We start from the raw sequence: 19144 nt of genomic DNA, 5'->3' as shown, positions 1-19144 counted from the left end.
GACCCGCTAGCATGGGGGTGACATTTGTTGGGAGATGTCCAGGCGAAACTCCAAATTCAAGGTGAAGGTAGAGACAAAACTGAGGAAGGGTCCTTGTCCCAAAGGAACTGGGCACTGGGCAGAGTTTAAATGCAGAGATCCCAGCACAGGAGTCCAGGTTGGAAATCGGGGTCAGGGAGGAGAATTCGTTGTAGGAACAAACGGGGACTCAGTCACAGAGTTGAACATTCGCCCTGAGAAAGGCTGACTGAACCTCACAAACACTGAACAAAACAACCTTTTAGGCTCCATCATGGAAGACGGTCCTGATGTCTGAGCTGGGATGGGGCTGAGTCTGCAGCTGCGGGAACACGGTTGAAGGGGTCTCAGCTGCAGTTGGAGGACTGATGGTGCCGTGAGTCAACGAGCCAACAAGCCAGAGTCCTGGACCATTGCTCTGTCCTCTTCTCCACAAAGGGAACACAGACATCGGTAGCCAGTCCTCCAACCCAGAGCAGGGCGGCAGTAGCACATCTGATGGCATCTCTGGAGAATCAGCCTCCGGCCGCCATTAGGTAGTAGACGAGCGCAAAATGTGGAAGTGAAACTTGCAGAAACACAGATGCACCATGCACACACGTACCAGCTGTCCAAGCTTCCCTCCGGAACCTCCTTCTAGTTTTTAATCTCAAGAACTTTTCTGTGATTTTTCTCTTCCCATGCAGAGCATCACACGGTGTTTTGGTCCAGAGCAAGACTCCCGGGAGAGAGTCTGCTCTTAACACGTGGACTGGAGAAGAATGGGTTAGAGCTCAGGTGTGAAAAACATAAATGTGGGTGGTGTTTAATCATCACAAAAACAACCAGAAAGCGAGGTGGAAAAGTCAATTTATCTCGAGTCTTTGAATGAAGACTGTTCAGGTCCTAGTGCCCCTTGGCAACTTCTCATCTCATAGAAGAGGTTTTCATTCTAGATTTGACTTCTCGTTGGGTGACTTCAGATAAATCTGGGCCTCAGTTTCTTCAACTATAGGATGGAAGGAATAATGGAACTTTGACAGCGTTCAGTCTGATGAGCATAGTGGATAGCTCCTGTGGGTTCCACACAGCACTCTGTCCCCCTTCTGGGTACACACCCCCAACCCTTTCCTGCTGGGAGATGCTCATGTCCTTGTCACATGGCTCCAAAAGGAGCCATCACCGCTATGTAGAACGTACCCTTGGCCACAGTTGACGGGTCAGTGGTGAGCTCAAGTCAATTCAGTCTAGTTTTGCTGTCAAACGTACTCACTTCAAATTTAAGAAAAATCGTTTCTTTCAGATTTTCCTGGGCATTCTGAATTTTAGAATTGTAGATAATAGGTTGTGGAATTGTAGAGAGTTGAGTCTAGGCATATTTAGATCATGTATGTCTATTTTCTCTGTTAGGATGTGAATTCCTTAAAGGCAGGAAGGAACACTTCCCCCAAGGGTCCTGCAGTCCTCTCAAGTTTGGCTTGTCTAAAACTAGGCTTACGTGGAAAGTGAGAAATGTGAAGTTGGAAGCATGAAGGGTCGGGGTGAAGTGGAGCCAGAAAACTGAATGTGACGTCTTCTTCCCACACCTGTTCCTCCACCTGTATCCTCTTAGTCATCCAACCTGGAAGCCTGAGTCACTTGGGCCCCCCTCCTGCCCCCACCTTCCTTCACCCTTTCACATCCAGTAAATCTCCTAGTCTTGCTGATTTAATTTCCTAATTATTTCTTGAATTCTCCCCTTCTTCTCCATTCCTTCATGGTTTGACTTCATCATCTCCTGCCTGGATTATAGTTTTATCTCTCTCCCATCCCCATTCCTCACTAGCCCTGCCAGAGTGGCTGATCTGTACTGCAAATCTGAATTCTTCACTCTGATTTGAAGTCTGCCCAGGGCTCCCCATTGCTGGCAGGATCAAACCCAAGGTCTCTGGCACAACACAGACCTGGCTCAACTCCCTGTGTGCAAGTAGCTGTTTCGTGTTTCATGGACTTTTTTGCGCTGTGCTCTCCTTGCAGCAGGAGATTCCCATCATGCATTTCTCCACCTTTAAAACCCATCTCAAACTTCAACCCCTTGAGAAGCCTTCTTTGGACTGTTTATGTGCCTCTGTCACTCAATATATGACTTTGTGTTGAAGTATTTTATTTTATTCATTTTTAATTGAAGTATAGTCAGTTTACAATGTTGCATTAATTTCTGTTGTGCAGCATAATGGTTTAGTCATACATATACATACATATATTCATTTTCATTATAAGTTACTACAAGATATTAAATATAGTTCCTTGTGCTGTACAGAAGAAGCTTGTTGTTTATCTACTTTATATATAGTAGTTAGTATCTGCAAAACTTGAACTCCAAATTTATCCCTTCCCACCTCCTTCCCTTACTGGTAACCATAAGTTTGTTTTCTATGTCGATGAGTCTATTTCTGTTTTGTATGTAAGTTCATCTGTGTCTTTTTATTTTTAGATTTCACATATAAATAATATCATATGGTATTTTTCTTTCTCTTTCTGGCTTACTTCACTTAGCATGATGATCTCCAGGTCCATCCACGTAGCAGCTGCAAATGACATTATTTTATTCTTTTTTATGGCTGAATAGTATATATAGCACATCTTCTTTATCTAGCCATCTGTTGATGAACATTTAGTTTGTTTCCATGTCTTGGCTATTGTAAACAGTGAAAAATATTTTCTTAATGACTTTCTCTCCAGTTAGACTGCAAATTCTTTGAGACTAGGGATCATGTCATATTCATCTTTGTGAGCCTCAGTTCTCTGTAAATATTTAGAATTTAGCAGATTCTTAGGAAATGCTGAGTGTGAGAAAGAAGCTTCTGGGCTCGTCTGGGAAACTGCCAGCAGTGTATGTGCAGGGAGGTTGAGGAGGCTCTGGGGGAGAACCTCAGTGTATGTCTGCTGATGGGATATAAGAGGCCAGGTCTTAGGAAACCAGGATTGTTCTATAGAAGCCAACGTGCAGGGGAGCCAAGGAGCCCCCTGGGAGAAGTCTTCGGAGCTGTGATGAGCCTGATCTCGGGGAAGACACCACTTGTTAGATGAGGGGAGTAGAGCCTGGTGGCCGATACTTGAAGTCACCTTTGTCTCAGTGCTGATATATGCTTTCCAGAGGAAAAAAGTGATTGTAACTAAAAGCAGGACGTGTTGCTTCAACAAACCCTGTAAAGCACTAGAGCACAAACAGAGTCTTAACAGTGTTCCATGAAGGGGGAAGAGCCATTTCCCACTGACTCCCCTCCATGCTCAGGTTGGCCATGCGCAACAGCACAGGGACTGCGAAGGGCAGGACGTGGGTGGTGGTACGTGATGGACCAATGATGGTGAGACCAACAGGTGAGACCAGAGTGGCAGGTGGAGAATCCCCAGGCATCTCCGAGCAGCAGTCCTTACAGGGACTGTCAGCCCAGCAGAGCAGAGGTGCCACGAGCAGAGAGACTTGCTTAAGGGCAAGACATGAAACAGCCCCTGAGGATTTACAGTAACACTGGGGCAACTTTGCAGAAGGCTTTAGGTTTGATGTGAATTGATGTTGAATTGGAGGGTCAGGATGGAAGAGAGAGGAACGTTTGGGTTTTTTACTCAGTGAGATTTTCAATGTCTATTGATAGGCTGGAAAGCTGAAGAAATTAGTTCTAGAATCTAATTAATTCTTCTAATTTTTCTTTTTATACCCTGGACATTGACATCCCCTTCTGGCCCTACCTTCCTATTATGGGTTGAACTGTGTTTCCTTCAAATTCATATGTTGAAGTCCTAACCCCCCAGGAACTCAGAATGTGACCTTATTTGGAAATAGAGTCACAGCAGATGTAATTGTATGAACTCATTAGGATGGCGCTAATCCAGTGTGACTAAGAGCATCTCTGCTCTTATAAAAAGGGGAAATTTGGATACAGATACGGACACAGAAAGAACACCATGTGAAGATGAAGGTAGAGATTTGGGGCGACGCCTTTACAAGCCAAGGAACACTAAAGATCGCTGGCAAACCAGCAGGAACAAGGAGAGAGGCATGGGACAGACTGTCCCTCGTGGCTCCCAGACGGAACCAACTCTGCCTGACACCTTGATTTTGAATGTATCGACTCCAGAACTGTGACAGTACGTTTCTTTGCTTGTCACCCAGTTTGTGGTGCTTTGTTACAGCAGGCCTAGCAAACGAATACATCTTCATGGGGACGGAGAGGACTGAACTGGGGGTGGGAACCTTGTGGAGCTGAGCAGGGCTGCAGTAAGGAAGTACCGAGGTCAGCCTGCCTCTCCGGCACGAGGGCTGGAATGAGAGCTATGGACGATCCCAAGTCTGCTTTGTAGCTCTCTCAAGATGTGGAGTTGCTGACACTGTGAAATCCTCAAGCCCTATTGTTTTCATTCTCAGTCTGAAGTCAGAGCCCAGGGGGTGCCCCTCCAGGAGCTGCGTATGCAACATGCTTTACATGTCAGAATCAGCTGCGAAATGAGTGGTTATTGCCTGTTTTTCAAAGCACAATTCCCACTGCTGGTCCATCTGACTCTTGCAAGAGAGGAAAGATACGTTTCCATGCCTTTGACCACCTGAAAACTTGGTCAGAAAGAACCGCTTTAGTCACTGCTTGATGGCGCTGTGTCTTGGTAATGCCCAGTACACCCCTGGACAGGTTGGGATCTTTCACAATACAGACCTTTGACGCAGAATAACTTATTTGAGCACTTAGTTAATTCCCTGTCTTCTGTCTTCTCAGTCGGACCCCAGCCTGCAGATACAGGTTTGAAGCCTCAGCAGAAATTGTGAATGTTGAGTGTGTGTGTGTGTGTGTGTGTGTGTGTGTGTGTGTGTATGTGTTTGTGTGTGTGTGTGAGGGAGAGAGAGGGAGAAACGGGTGGAATGACTGACCTTGGATCTTTGATAGCTGTTTAAACAAAATAGCCAATATTTGCAGATTGCCTTGAAAACTGTAGTGTTTCAAAATCATTGCCAGGGAGACTTTGAACTTTTATTAAGAAAAACAGGAAATGAGAGAATTGTAAACCCCAGGGAAGAAATCTGACATTTTGAGGCCACAGACCGACTCCCTCTGATGCACTAACAAGGACCGTTGAGTATCCTGTTTTGGGTCAAACAAATCCCATTTGATGGTGTAACATTCTCCCAGAAATATCATGGAATGACCAGAGAAGGCCACAGGAAAGCTCACGAAGCTCTTTAAGGCACTAGACTAGCACCCTCTGCTGGCCATTCTTGGACCAGCCCTTTCTGCCCCTAAGTCCTACACATTCCATGGATCAGGGAAAAAACGAACTCATTGCATTTCCCTCTCCCAGCTGGGTTTTTTTTTTTTTTTCCTAACTCCTTCATTCCAAATTTCTTGCGGTGTGAGGGTCTTTGATCAGATATAATAAAGGAACAGTTTTTATTAGCGTAGCTCATGGATGTTTTGAGAGCCTATCACTGTCAGTGGGAGAAAGGCTTCTTTGCCATGTAGATGCTCTAACGTGAAGAGTTGTTTTAGTCACTACTCACTGGGACTGCCCCTCAGTAGCGCTAAGACTTAAAGCCTGATTCTATGATGTTGTCAGATAAGAACCCACCACCAGCCCAGCAGTAGAGTGAGAGGGGGAGCTCGGATCTCAGGGGCAAACACTGCAGCTGGAAGTGTTCCTTCACGTGGAGGAGGGCCAGAGGAGGGGTTGGGGGTGCAGAGGGAGAGAGTGAGAGTAAGGGGATTCCTGGGTCCCATTTAAGGAAGACCCGGATGATCTGGGAGGCAATTCTATGGGAAAGGTCAAGAAATGCCTTGTCCCATCCTCCTGGTGGCTGATCAACTGCTAGGAAGATTGTGATCTTTTAGGGAAACAGACACCATCTGCATGGCCTTCTGGCCACCGGGGGCGTCAGTGAGGGTTCTGAAAGACCCTCTGTTGGGACAGGATTCCATTTCAACATGTTTGGCGCGAGTCAGCTCCTTCCTACATCAGCAGAGCTGCTTGTGTGGGATGCTCTCTCTGCAGAGCTGTTTGTGTTTAGAATATTTAGGTCTGAAAAAAGCTGGCTTATCCAGAAACCAACCCTTCCCACTGTAGACTCTTCTCCTCTATCTTTGAAAATAAAATTAACTGCACAGTGATGAAGCAGAACAGTGGTTAAAGACATGGACTCTAGCGGGGAGCGTATAGCTCCATGGTAGAGAGTGCTCAGCATGCATGAGGTCCTGGGTTCAATCCCCAGCACCTCCATTATGAATGAATGAATAAATAAACCTAATTACTCCTCGCAAAAAGAAAAAATGAACTCTGATGTCAGACTGGCTGGGTAACACTGTCCCAGCTGTGTCTCTTACTACCTGTGTGACCTGGGAAAACTACATGATCACATGTTGCTTCAGCTTCCTCGTTTACAAAACGCGAATGTGAACGGTACTTACCATGAGGGTTGTTGAGAGAGATAAATGAGTTAACACACAGAAAACAGTTCCTTGCACATAGTAGTTATTGCCTATCAGCCTCACAATCATCATCATCATCATTGTCTTCATCATCATCCTCATCACCACCATCACCACCATCATCATCATTATCACCATCACTGTCACCATCATCATTGCTGTCATCACCATCATCATCATCACCATCACCACCACCATCATCATTGTCATCACTGTCATCATCATCATCATCATCACTGCTCTATGACCCATGGTAAGAAGCTTTATTGTGCCCCAGTAACCACCATTCTATTTTGATTTGGTTGCACATGTTCCTGCGAGTGAGAAGAAATATGCCTGGTGGTAGGGTCCCAGTACCAGTGCTCACTAACATCCGGTTCACCTCCCTCTCCTTCTAGGCGCATGGAAGGCTTCTGCCTGGAACATGGGCAGGGCCATGTGAGTAGTTGTGGTTGGTGAAATGTGATGGATATGGTTAGTGTCATCACTTCTGGGCTGAGATGATTAAAAGCCCAAATGTGCTTCTTCACTTTCTTTTTCTTTATCACAGCAACTGAGAAGCTCAGGTGTTCCAGAGATTGCAGCTCTACGATGGTCGTTCATCTATTAGCTTGGGTCCTCCAGTGACAACGTGGAACAGACCCGCACTGACTCTTACTCCATATGCAGCATGAATAAGAAGTAAACTTTCATGGTGTGAAGCCACTTGAGATTCAGGAGTTATTACCCCAGCAGAGCCTTGCCCAGGAGTTCTCAGTCCAGTCTGCTTACCTGGGGACAGGTTAGAAATGCAAATTCTCAGTCTCCACCCCATATATACTGAATCAGAGACTGAGGGTGGGGCCAGCAATGTGGATTTTAATAAGCTCCCCAGGTGAATTTGACGCAGATCAAGTTTGAGAACCACTGCTCTTACCTATCCTGAATAAAACATGTGGCAAAGGCCGGGGACAGCTCCGGCTTCTCAGCCCCCAGTTATACAGGGACTTTGCCCCTGTAGGTGGTCGCTGTTTGGGCTTTACCTCTTCCCATTGGTAGAGATATTTAAGCACCAGCTACTTCAGAATAGTTAGCATCACATAAATCACGGCCCAGGGAATTTACTTGAGGTCAACACACTGCTGGGAAATGGGTTCATTGATGCTTTAAGAAGGCGAACACTTTCTAGTTCTCTTAGGTGTGTCTGAAAAACGGTGGGGTTTATTGCTCTCTTTCTTACTCTCTGCTCTATAGCCCCAGGGAAGACACGGTCTAATGAGCCCTGTTTCACCGAGGAGGAAAACGAGGCTCCGAGTGGTCCAGTTATTAATCCATAGCACTGTGCTACAGCGCTGGGGCTCTGCCTGGCACAAGTAGATACTCAGCAAACGGTTGCAGAAGAATGAAGATACAAGAACACGGGCTGGCCGGACACTTTGCTTAAATGTCTGAGCTTAGCTGTGTCTCAGTGCTGGTGCCCATCGCTGTGCCTGGGTGGGTCCCACCAGCACCAAGGCGGCACCTTGGCAAAGGGCAGCGCAGGAGGGACAAAGGAAAGGGCTGAGCAGGAACAATCTATCTGATCCAGCCCTTTCTGAGCCCTTTGCAGAGCTGTCCCAGGGAAGTGAGAGCCTGTGGTCAGCAGAGGGCAGTATTGTTCCAACAACTACCGTGTGGGGAGCAGGACGCTCGCTCCCATCCGCTTGGACAATTCTGAAGGAATTGACTGAGGCCAGAGAATCTGGTCCTTTTGAAACACAAAAATAGCAAACAAGATGGACACCTTCATACCCACCACCTCTATTAGACAATGAGTATTTCCTACATAGTTCTTTCAAATTTGCTGTCTGAAAGATTTCATAATAAAATGTTAGACGAAGAAAGAGGACAAAGCCCTAAGCCGTGCTATCTCGCTGCATTAGTGAGTAGCTCACCCACCTGGACCAGTCCCGCAGACGTGTGCACTGACATCAGTCCTTATTAAGTGCCTCATGCTTAATGTTCATCATATTCTCGCTGCTCAGAGATCTGTCCCCAAGAGCTCCCTTGCTGTCTTTCCTTCCCTGCCCTTCCTTCCTCTTTCTCTCCCTCGCACTCTCTCCTTTATCCCTGTGTCTAGGCATGAGTCTAGGTGGATGGCTGATGGGTTAGCAGGGCCAGGTACTGGGGTAGGTGTGAAAGACACAACAGATCCCATCCTTTAAGAATTTAGTCTTGGAAAGACAAACCCACAGAAGCCGAACTTAAAGGAGAAAGGCTGGAGGACATTTAAATCATGTTCTCTGAGCCACAGGACAAATACAGGCTTAAGCCTCTGACTCAGACCTTGGCAAGAGGCTCTGAACTTCTTCCGGATTTCTGCATCATGCACTTTCTAGAATGCACCTCTTCCATATCTCCAAACGCCTCGCAAGGTCCTCCAAGGTAAAGCTCATCCCTGTACCTAAGAGAAAAAGGGACAGATTCCTTAATTTGGCTGCGAGAGGGTACTCCGGCTCATCCAAGAGGTTGCAGATGAGCCTCCCCTGGTCTTGCTATAATCCATTCTTACATCCACCCGAATCATTCCAAGGCTCTGTGACCCATGGGTGACCTAGAGTTGAGTCAGTTCTCCTAGGACCACTCCAGCGGAGGCAGGGCTTCGCCAGGATCTAAGTCAGCCTGGCTTCCTGGCCCCAGGCACCAGCTGAGACTTCTGAGATGGGAGCTATTTCCTACTGCGCTGCTGCCGGAAGGAGCCAGGATGCCTCACTGGGATCTGGGTGTTGGGAGGTGAGAGGCACCATTAGCAGCCATGGCTACACTGGCATTGGGAGATTAATGAGCCTTTTTGAGTAACGAATGTAGATACAGCCAACTGTTGGCAATTAGTTAGAGCAAAGCCATGCTGCGCTTCGGCTCCGTCAGCTGGGACCCCTAAAGGAGCAGAACAGCAGGAAGGGCAAGGCAGAAAGGAAGAACTGGAATTCCACCTTCCCAGTCTTAGGCTAGCCCTCTCGGTCTGTCCTGACCCTGAGCTAAGCCTTCTGTAATCAGAGCAATCGGATAGGTGCCGCTTTGATTTGCCACACCTAGAAGGCCATGAGGGTCTGTAAGAGGTCATGCTGTCCACCATCCTGTCTTGACTTAGGACCACAAAGGAGCGCTTCTCAAAGTTGAATCGGAGTATCGATCACCTGCGAACCTGGGAACCTTGCTCCCAGGTGGATGCTAATGCTCCTGAACCAGGGACTGCACTTTGAGTCTCAAGGCCCATAGCACCAGGGAAGAAGGGAAGGGTTGAGAGAGAACATGTATTTTGGTTAAGTTGAGACCTTAGAATTTGTACTTCATTTATCATTTATTTGTTCATTCAGCAGTGTCCAGTCTGTGCAGTCGGTGCTAGAGCTGGATTCACATGTACGGCTACAGAGATGGGGTAAAAAGAGCCTGGAGTAACCAGAGGGATGCCCTGGGGTTAACAGGAGGAGCGTGGTTGGTGGTGGTGGTGGTGGTGGGGCGTGGCAAGCAGGTCACACTAGGGTGGGCTGCCGGAGGCTGCGAGAGCCCGTGCCCTTCCTAAAGTTGCAATGACTGTAGCCAACAGCCAGGCAGGCAGGGGGGAGGGAGAAGTGATGCTCACATCGTCTTCTCTTTCAGAGAGAAAATGCATCCTAAAAGCAGTGGGAGTTAATTTGCTCTTCTGTAATCAATCACCCTGGACAGAAGCAAAAACACACCACAGCAAGCCCAGAATGGCTGAGAGGAGGTGCTTGGCTGGCAGGCAGGGAGAGGACCCTGTAGAGAGGATGCTTTTCTCTTTATGGATTTAAAATAAAATGAATCTTAAGGACATATGGCTTCAGTGTGCATGTGTGTGTATGCGTATGAGTGTGTGTGTGTCGAGGCGGGAGTCAAGTCTAGAGTGGTGCCAACCTTCCCCAGACTTTGAAGCAGTCTGCAGCTCACCCTGTTGCCGGGTCTCTTTTTTGATGCATATTTGGGCATCAGGAAATGATAACTTCAGGAAAGGCTTCTCAGTGCTCCTCCCTCTGGTAAAGGTACCCTGGAGGCAAGGAGTTTCCATTTACCTCTGTGATCGCTGGATAGCTTCTGTTTCCTCCTGAGCCTCAGTTTTCTTCCCTGTAGAATGGGGAGGTTCATTCTCCTTTCTCTACCCACATTGCTGGACAGGAGGGGAAGGAGGTGTGTGGCTGAAACTGATGTGAGATGAACTCCAGGAGAACCCGGTGCACTGGTTATTTCCATCTGGGTCTTGCGCTTGGGGCGAAAACAGCCCAAGCTAGTCTTGCGCGGTAGTTTTCGGGAACGCTGTGTGGTACAGTGTGCTGTCCCTGGCTGCCCCGTCTCACTGCTCAGAGATGTGCCCCTAACCAGCTCCTTTCCTCACTTGCTCTCTTTCCTTCCCTGTCCTTTTCTCTTCGTGCTCTCCCTTCTCCTCAGACTCTTTCCTTTACCTCTGTATCTAGTGTCATCATATTTTTCAGATTGAAAGTTGGGATACAGTCTGACAATGGTTCAGGGTATTTGCAATCTGGGCATTTAAGGGCATTTTAGAATGTATGATTGCTCTAAACAGCCTTATTTATACTTCTTCCTTTGCCCTTCTGCTGCTCTGAGCTATAACTACATGGCCACAAGCCACCCAGTTGGGGTCAACGTGATGCCAAATATCCAGATGTTCAAATATGTCCAGATGGTACATTTAATTTTTGCAGTTTTGCTTATTGTTCTGGGTGCTTGGATCCCTGTGGACACAGTTCAGTAAAATCAAATAGATGAATAAATAAAGATAACCTCTATAACCCAAGCAGTGAGTTGTTTAGCATTTTGTTTTCAAAACAACTGGTAGACAGATTGGGATATTTTTCCTTCCTGCTGGCATTGTTTTAGTGGTGTGCTATGCAGACTTCACATAAGTTGTCTCTGACCAAGCTGTCTGGGGACCTTCCTAGAAAAGAGATTCTTCCAGTGGAAGAACTGCCTGAGGAAGGAACATCATAGCTTGGTTTTCTGGAACCACAGGGTCTGTGTAATAGTGAGTGGAGTCCCTCAACCAAATCCTTATCACACTGTCCATCATCCACACATCTACTCTTGTACCCATCCATTCTTCCATCCATCCACCCATCCATCTGTCATCCACTCATCTACCCATCCATCCATCCATCATCCACCCATCCACTCATCTACCCATTCATCCTTCCATTCATTCATCCATTCATCCATCCACCTACATCTTTACCTACCCACCTGCTTTTCTTTCCTCCCTCCCTTCCTTGTTCCTGCCTGCCTTCCTCATTTTTCTCCTCCAGAACTTTTATGTCTCCTATGTGCCTTGCATGTGCTAGGTACTAGTCCTTACCTGCTAGGACTCACAACATGTTAGGTGAGACAGATCTGCACACAGCTGTTAAAACAGTTGTAGAGCTTGCACATTTGCACCCCAGACCTGTCTTTGGACAATCCCACCTTCTCCCCCTGGCTTCACATTTCCCCTCCTCTCCATGGTGGGGACACTGTCTTTGGTGTTCACAGCATCTTAGAGAAGGGCTGCTCCTTTGTGGTCTTTAGATCTCAAGTATGGGTGGCTAGAAGAAGGAGTGATTTATATATAAAATTTGAGTGATATCCTTTTCTCTCCTCACCCTCTAGAGTTCTTAATTCATGTTTCTGCACAGAAGTGCAGCCCTCCCGTCTAGGAGCGCAGCAAACCTCTGATGAGGTGAAGGATGCTTCTTTCCTCAGAGCGTCCTGCCCCCGCATCACCACCTACCCAGAGGCAGCAGATGGACAGGGAGGCAGACCCATTTATTTATTTCAGTTCTGGCTGGGGTCTAGCCTGGTGGGAGAATGTAACCAAGAGAAGGCTTGTGGCTTTTGGAGCTTAATTAAACATATTTACAAGATCTAGGGCTGGTTAACTAAAGAGGCATAGAGACAGAGGCTTGTATTGTGTTATAAGATTAATAAACCAATTAAATAAAGATTGCGGCAGCTTGGCAGCCCCATTGGGGCAGGAGGTGAGTTTGACAGCTGCTCTTTCCTGATGGTTGTCACACATTTTAGAAGAAAAGACAGCCTACGCTTCCCCCCCCTTCCTTGAGAGAATACCCCAGGCTGTTGTCCTGTCTAATCGCTCACACTGCTAGTCAAGTTTTTTTCTAAGCTGTAGGTCGAATGTCATGTTTAACCAACTGAGGAAAAAGAAAACAAAAGCTTTTTCTTCTCTTCTAATCCTTAAAAAAAAAAAAAAGCTCCAGTATGAGACCATTTATTTCTCCCTGTGATGCCCCGTTCCTGAGAGCAGCGGAATGGGGGAGGCAGGGGAATTCTGGGAGTCGCAGCAAGCAACTGTCAGAGTTAGCACTCTCCTCCAAATCTTGGGCCCCCTCAGGATCAAATCGCTGTTTGGATTTTTGCCTGTGTTATATTGCTTTAAATGCCTTCCCTCCCCGCCATTGCCTGGGGCATAATTAGTGAACACAGACCTATTTGCAAAGTCCAGAAAAGAAGACCCTTCTTTTCTGAAGCAACAAACTAAGTACCTAGGCCTATTCAGGGAATAGCAGTGAGGGGTGAACCCCGACATGCTTCTCTTTCCTCAAGATCTACAGGCACCCCCCTTCGCATCCATTCAGAGGCCGGGGCTCAAAGTCTTCCTGATTAAAACTGTGAGTGAGACTATGGGCACATGGGTCCCCCACGATGGGATGTATAAGTTAGGACCCTTCGCCTTCGGTGATACCCAAGATCACTAAGCATGTGAGGAGCGTCTTCCTGGGCTCAGCTGTGTGATCACTGTGCGCTTTGGGGGCCGCTGGTGTTGTATCAGCTGCCTTGGTTTAGTTTTTACAGCTGTCAGACTTGCTCTGATCAGGAGATTGTAGAGTGCTGACGGGATGGGGCAAGTGTCAGGAAAGAGTCGAGGTATTTATTTCCTTTATTTGCAAAAAAAAAAAAAAAAAAGTGGGGGGTAGTAATTGTATAATGATTATAATTAAAAAAATCAAATCTAATAAAATTATTATACTAAAGTCAGTTCTGCCCACTTTATAAAACTGGCAAAGAAGCAAGGTGAATAATGTCTTGGAGAATTCTGGAAAAAAAAATGAGTATTTGCAGTTATCAGGCCGTGCTTGGATTCATTTCTGGAACAAAATAGGGAATAAATGAATGAATCAGATTGACCTGGAACTTACCGATTTTGATCTTCTCAAGCTGTTTAACCTCTTAGAGCTTCATTTTAAGTGGACATGATAATATCTGAGGTCAAAAGTGTGGACTTTGGTGTCATTATCAGGCTTTCTCACTTACTAGTCACTTACTTTTGAAAGGTTTATTTGAGCTTCATTTTTCTCATCTGTAAAATGGGAATGATCATAATTCTTACCTAATAGGATTATCATAAGGACTGATTACTATCATTCATGTAAAGTTTACAGCTTAGTGTCTGGTACATAGTACTTGGTATAATAATAATAACTATCATAACCTTAATTATTCTGATGGATAAATGAGATTATGTACATAAAGCATTCCGCACAGTATCTGGCACATAACAAGTGTTGAATAAATAAAGGGCCCCACCTCCTCTGCCTCCTAAATGAATGAACCAGTCTATGCATGAGAAACCTGGCCTGAAGGGATTTCCCATTGAACGAAAGGCTGTTGTAACGGAGAGTGGATAGAGCCGGAGAGGTTCCCACGCCTTTGAAAGCTCTGGTCCACAGGGTCGCTGATTTCTCTGGGGGAAAGAAATGCCTGTAAGGAATCAGGTGGGAGAACAAGGTGGAAGAGCCCGACCCTGCGGGAAGCCCAGAGCTGGCTGCCAGGACCCCTCCTCAGCCCCAGGCTCAAAGGCAGTGCGCTTAGGTTTGGCTCACATGCCTTCCAACTAGCCTAAAATCTATGTAGCGCCGCACCATCCTTAAGTTAACATCTACAGTTTTCTCCGTAAGTTGAAACCATTCCAGAGGATATGATTGCAGGGTATTATAAACACTGACTCTTTAAAATGAAACCATTATCACTTGTTAAATGCATTCAGTGACATCTAAATACCACAGTGTGTTGATATCCATTAATGAAAAAGAATATGAAAACGACTATATGTATGTATATGTATGACTGGGACATTGTGCTGCACACCAGAAACTGACACATTGTAACTGACTGTACTTCAGTTAAAAAAAAAAACAAACCTGTGAGCAAACTGTTTCTTTACCATTGGGAACTTTGGTTTCATTCTCTTTCTTATGTCATCTTGCTATTCTGTCTCCCACAGAATTCTGTTCATATGTAGTACGTTTCTATGCTTGATAGTCCTTTACTGACCACTGAATACGCATTTCTGAAATAATATTATGTATGTATTATGTAATATTTTAATTTATTTTTAATAGTGATAAAAACAAATAAAATTTACCACCTTAAGTGTTTTTAAGTGGCGTTAAGTATACAGACATTGTTGTGTTTAATACGAGTTTTTAACATTAAAATATTTCCAGAAGGTTCTAATGTTAAAATTAATTCTTGGATAAGTGATTATTTTACTTATTATCAGTGCACAAAAAATAACATAAATATAACATAAGTTTTGTCAATAGTTAAATAGTAAACATTTATTGGGACTATATTTCTTAATAAGATTAATGGCATTCTCCCAATTAAATAATAAATATTCCTTATTGCTGGAATGAGAAATGGTGATACATCAATTCTATTCTTATTTGAAAACTGTTTTGTTTTTTATAGATGTGAATTCTGAGGAATCTTTCTCACCTGAATAAGTTGATAGGAACAGGAGATATTTTATTTTGATAACTTCATTAATTATTCAAATTCTTTTTGGGTTAAATGCCCCAGATCACGCAGTGACCCATCATCAAAGATTATTTTCTCCTTCAATTTTTGTTGAAAGAGAAAACACTTCCTGAGGGATTTGTTATCTATCACTAGAACTATTCACTTTCTCAACTTCTGGGATTAACTAAAGACTTTTCTAGAATTTATTCAATGACTATTAATTACAGCTATTTTTTTTCACCTTGTCTAGTTCAATTTATTTTTTAAAAAGGATTGGAAAATCAAAATACTGTTAATTTTAATCTACTTTTCCCAATGTAATTTAAAGAAATAAAATGTTCTATTTTATTACATGCTCCAGTCAAAAGACACAGAGTGGCAGACTGGATAATAAAGCAAGAACCTTCAATATGCTGCATACAAAAGACCCACTTTAGAGAGAAGGACACATATAGATTGAGAGTGAAAGGATGGAAAAGGATATTCCATGCAAATGGAAAAGCCAAAAATGCAGGTGTAGCAGTACTGATTTCAGACAAAATATTACATGCTTAAGTATCTTTTGGTCAAAACCTTAGAGCTCAGATTTAGCCCTTTCAATTTATGGAAAATGTATAGCAAAGCCAGCCTTCCTTGTCAAGCCAATCTGCAAACCAGACTTCACTTTCACTAAGAAAAAGCCTGACTTAAATTTTTAATTCAAATCAGCAATACAATACGATTGGGGAATATTATGAAAACCACATAAGAAGGATTACTTCTGATCTTGTAAAAAAGATTACTAAAAGCAGTCAAGATCAAAATCATGAAGAATATTATATAATGACTTTATTTCATGAAAAGTTGTGGAAACAACTATATGCTAAATCTATATGCTGTTTCAATATCTTTTAGTAACCTATAATGAAAAATAATATGAAATGGAATGTATATATATACATGTATGACTGAAACGTGATGCTGTACACCAGAAATTCTTGCAACATTGTCAACTGACTATACTTCAATTTAAAAAAAATCTATATGCTGTTTCTCATCATTTAATTTGCCATCATTCAATGTTGTGTGCTGCCCAAATTGTAAGTCATTTATGGAACAGAAAGCATGATAAAAGGTGTAACATTTTTTAGTAAATCTGTATGTATTGAACTTTGGAATTAGCTTTTGGGGATAATTAAATAAGAATCTTACATGGAAACACAGAAATAACCTTTAATTTCATTAGACATTGAGATAAATTCTCCAACACATTTAATGAAAGAGAAAGTTATATATATACATATATATGTATATATGTATATATATATATATATACTGCTAAAAATGAATTTGTCTAGCAGCTAACATTTAATTTTCTTTTTTGATTAATAGGAGGCGTAGGAGGGAAAATATTTAAACATTTTATAAGATGAAGTACTCTCAGGATTGATTGTAATTGGAATACATATCTCACTATATTCTTTGATAAAATAGATTTTAACAACCTATTGAATAATGCACAGTGCATTCAAAAGACATCACATAAAATTTTTATCTGTGGGTTATATCCAGTACAACTTGTCAACTTTAGAAGCCCCTGAAAACGTTTCAGTTGTATTTAAAAGAATCGCTGTTACAAACCTGTGCTGGTTTGGCTGTTCAAACGCCTTGTTGTTTTTTGCTTTTCTGGTTTTGAGTATTGAGAATAGTTCAAGAGGATTGCTTTTCTTTAATACAGACGGTGAGGGGGAGACATTTTTCATCTGCATTATTCCTTACAAGGTCGTCTTTTCTTCATTCTACCCAGACCCTGTCAAAAGCAATGCGTTCGTTAACAAGACTTAAGGAGTGCAGAGATGGGGTGTCCTTACCCAAAATGCCAACGCACGCACTGCTGATGCTCCATGACACATCTGATTAAAGGCCACTTCTACGAGAGTCCGCTACCTAGGGTGTGACTTTCTCTTACCTAAAGAATGGATGGAAAAGGGAAGGAATGGAAATCCTAAGATGGGGTTATTGCGCCTTAATTCATCAATAAAGAGACTTACCTCAAAATAATATCTCAATTGTCCTTTTGTTTGGTGCACTGAAGATTTTACATCCTGGAGAGTACACCATAGTACTGTCAGGGATGGGTGAGGGAAACACCTTTCTTTTGTAAAGTGGGACAAGGGCGATTAAAAAGGGGGGAAGTGAAAAAAGAAAACCAAGTGACACCAGGAAATAGCGTATGTGGAATCTGAAGACCTGCAGTTGATAAAATTAGCCCTTGGAAAACCCTCATGTGTGGAATGTCTTTCTCTACCATCTACACATACACACACCCCTTACAAGCTCACATTCACGCTAAACTGCCAAACACATTCTCAGACACCTTCACACTTACACACGTTCTTGCACTCCCACACATATACGTTCACAGGCTCACAAACACTGAAGCATACCCTTCCATCCATAACACACTCATACTCACTCACACACTGACTTCCGTACTCACACACATCCATAGGCACCTACACTCATACATGTTGCAGAGGTTGGTACCAGGCCCAGAGAGGTCTTCTATTTTCTTTAGGTCACACAGCACAACTGTGTGCCGTGGTTTTAAGACTACTCTTCTAGGACATCATCTATCACTCCCCTCACCCAGGCTACAAGTCTTGCTTTCCTTCCAGGAGACTGGGAGTCATCCGAATTTCTGTTGAGATGTTCAGCCCCTCAGTCTGCTAAGGCTCTGGGTCTCGGCAAGTCCACTCTAATCCCTTGGCTGCTCCGAGCTGCATCAGCAAAGCTCTGCCTCCCCAGGAATCGGCCGTGATTCTCTCTGAGGCAGCGCAGCCAGGGGGACCTGCCCTAACAGCATAGGAGCCCGGGAATGTACGCAACTGATGCTTGGTTGGCTGGCAGCAAACAAGTATCATCACTGATGTGCCCAGACACACTCCTGCCCCTCGTGGTCCTGCCTGTCCAGCCCGAGGTGGCGTGGCTGGCCGAATGGGGATGGTCACCTTGCAGCATGGCTCCAGGCCTGCCCTGAATGTGCTGTGTGACCTGGAGCAAGTAAAAGACCTCTCTGAGCCTCCCACAACCTCTGCAATGTATGCGGGTGTAAGTATGTATGAGCTTAAGTATACAACGTACGTGAGTGCATGAGTGTGTGTGAGTCTGTGTAAGAGCTTGAGAGCATATGCTGTGTGCGTGGATGCGAGTGTGTGGGTGTATGTGTTTCAGTGCAAGAGTTTGTCAGTGTGAAGGTGTGTGAGTGTGTGATGAGTGTTAGTGTGTGTGTATGTATATGCAGATGGTGTAGAAAGGGAGGGTGAGGCAAAAGGGAATCTTAAAAGGAATTTTAAAGCATCTTTGTATCTCCCAGTAACGGGTGAGGACACATAAGATGATTCTACTTCCTTCAACAGATACTGATGTGGTCCATACGATACATGTTTGCTGCTGGGCTCAGCGCTGAAGTTCAATGGTAAAGCAGACAAACATGGTCCTTGTCCTCATGGAGCCTATAGTCTTGGATTCAGATTGGAACACAGGCTTTAGCACTTCCGTGTGGGGTACCACAGGGGCTGTTAGGGACTGTGGGGACACACAGGAGGGCACATGGACACAGCTAGAGGCAGTGCCCTTTCTGCCGAGTCCTGAATAGAGAGCATGGGGTCGTGGATGGGGAAGAAGCAGAATGCTGTGGGCGGTGCTGTCCAGTATGGTAGCCACTAGCCGTATGTGGCTGTAGAGCACTTGAAAACATGGCAGATCCAAATTGGCATGTGCTATAGGCATAAAATACACATCAGATTGTGAAGACTTGGTATGAAAGAGAATGTAAAGTACCTCAGTATATTGTTATCCTAATTACATATGTAATGATAACATTTTGCATAGACTGAATTAAACAAAATATATTATTAACGATTAGATCA

General features: G+C 44.3%; 1 long non-coding RNA gene across 1 annotated transcript; it reads left to right on the top strand.

Moving 5' to 3' along the window:
• Positions 1–9101: 9101 nt before the first annotated feature.
• Positions 9102–10259, top strand: LOC116659310. The gene is made up of 3 exons (XR_004314630.1): positions 9102–9197; positions 9782–9843; positions 10065–10259. It is a non-coding gene; the product is annotated as an uncharacterized LOC116659310 (long non-coding RNA).
• The last annotated feature ends 8885 nt before the right edge of the window (positions 10260–19144 follow it).

The sequence above is a fragment of the Camelus ferus genome, chromosome 23, assembly GCF_009834535.1.
Source record: "Camelus ferus isolate YT-003-E chromosome 23, BCGSAC_Cfer_1.0, whole genome shotgun sequence".
Taxonomy (NCBI): domain Eukaryota; kingdom Metazoa; phylum Chordata; class Mammalia; order Artiodactyla; family Camelidae; genus Camelus; species Camelus ferus.
Note: the sequence above shows the minus strand (reverse complement) of the source record. Positions and strands in the feature narration are given on the sequence as shown.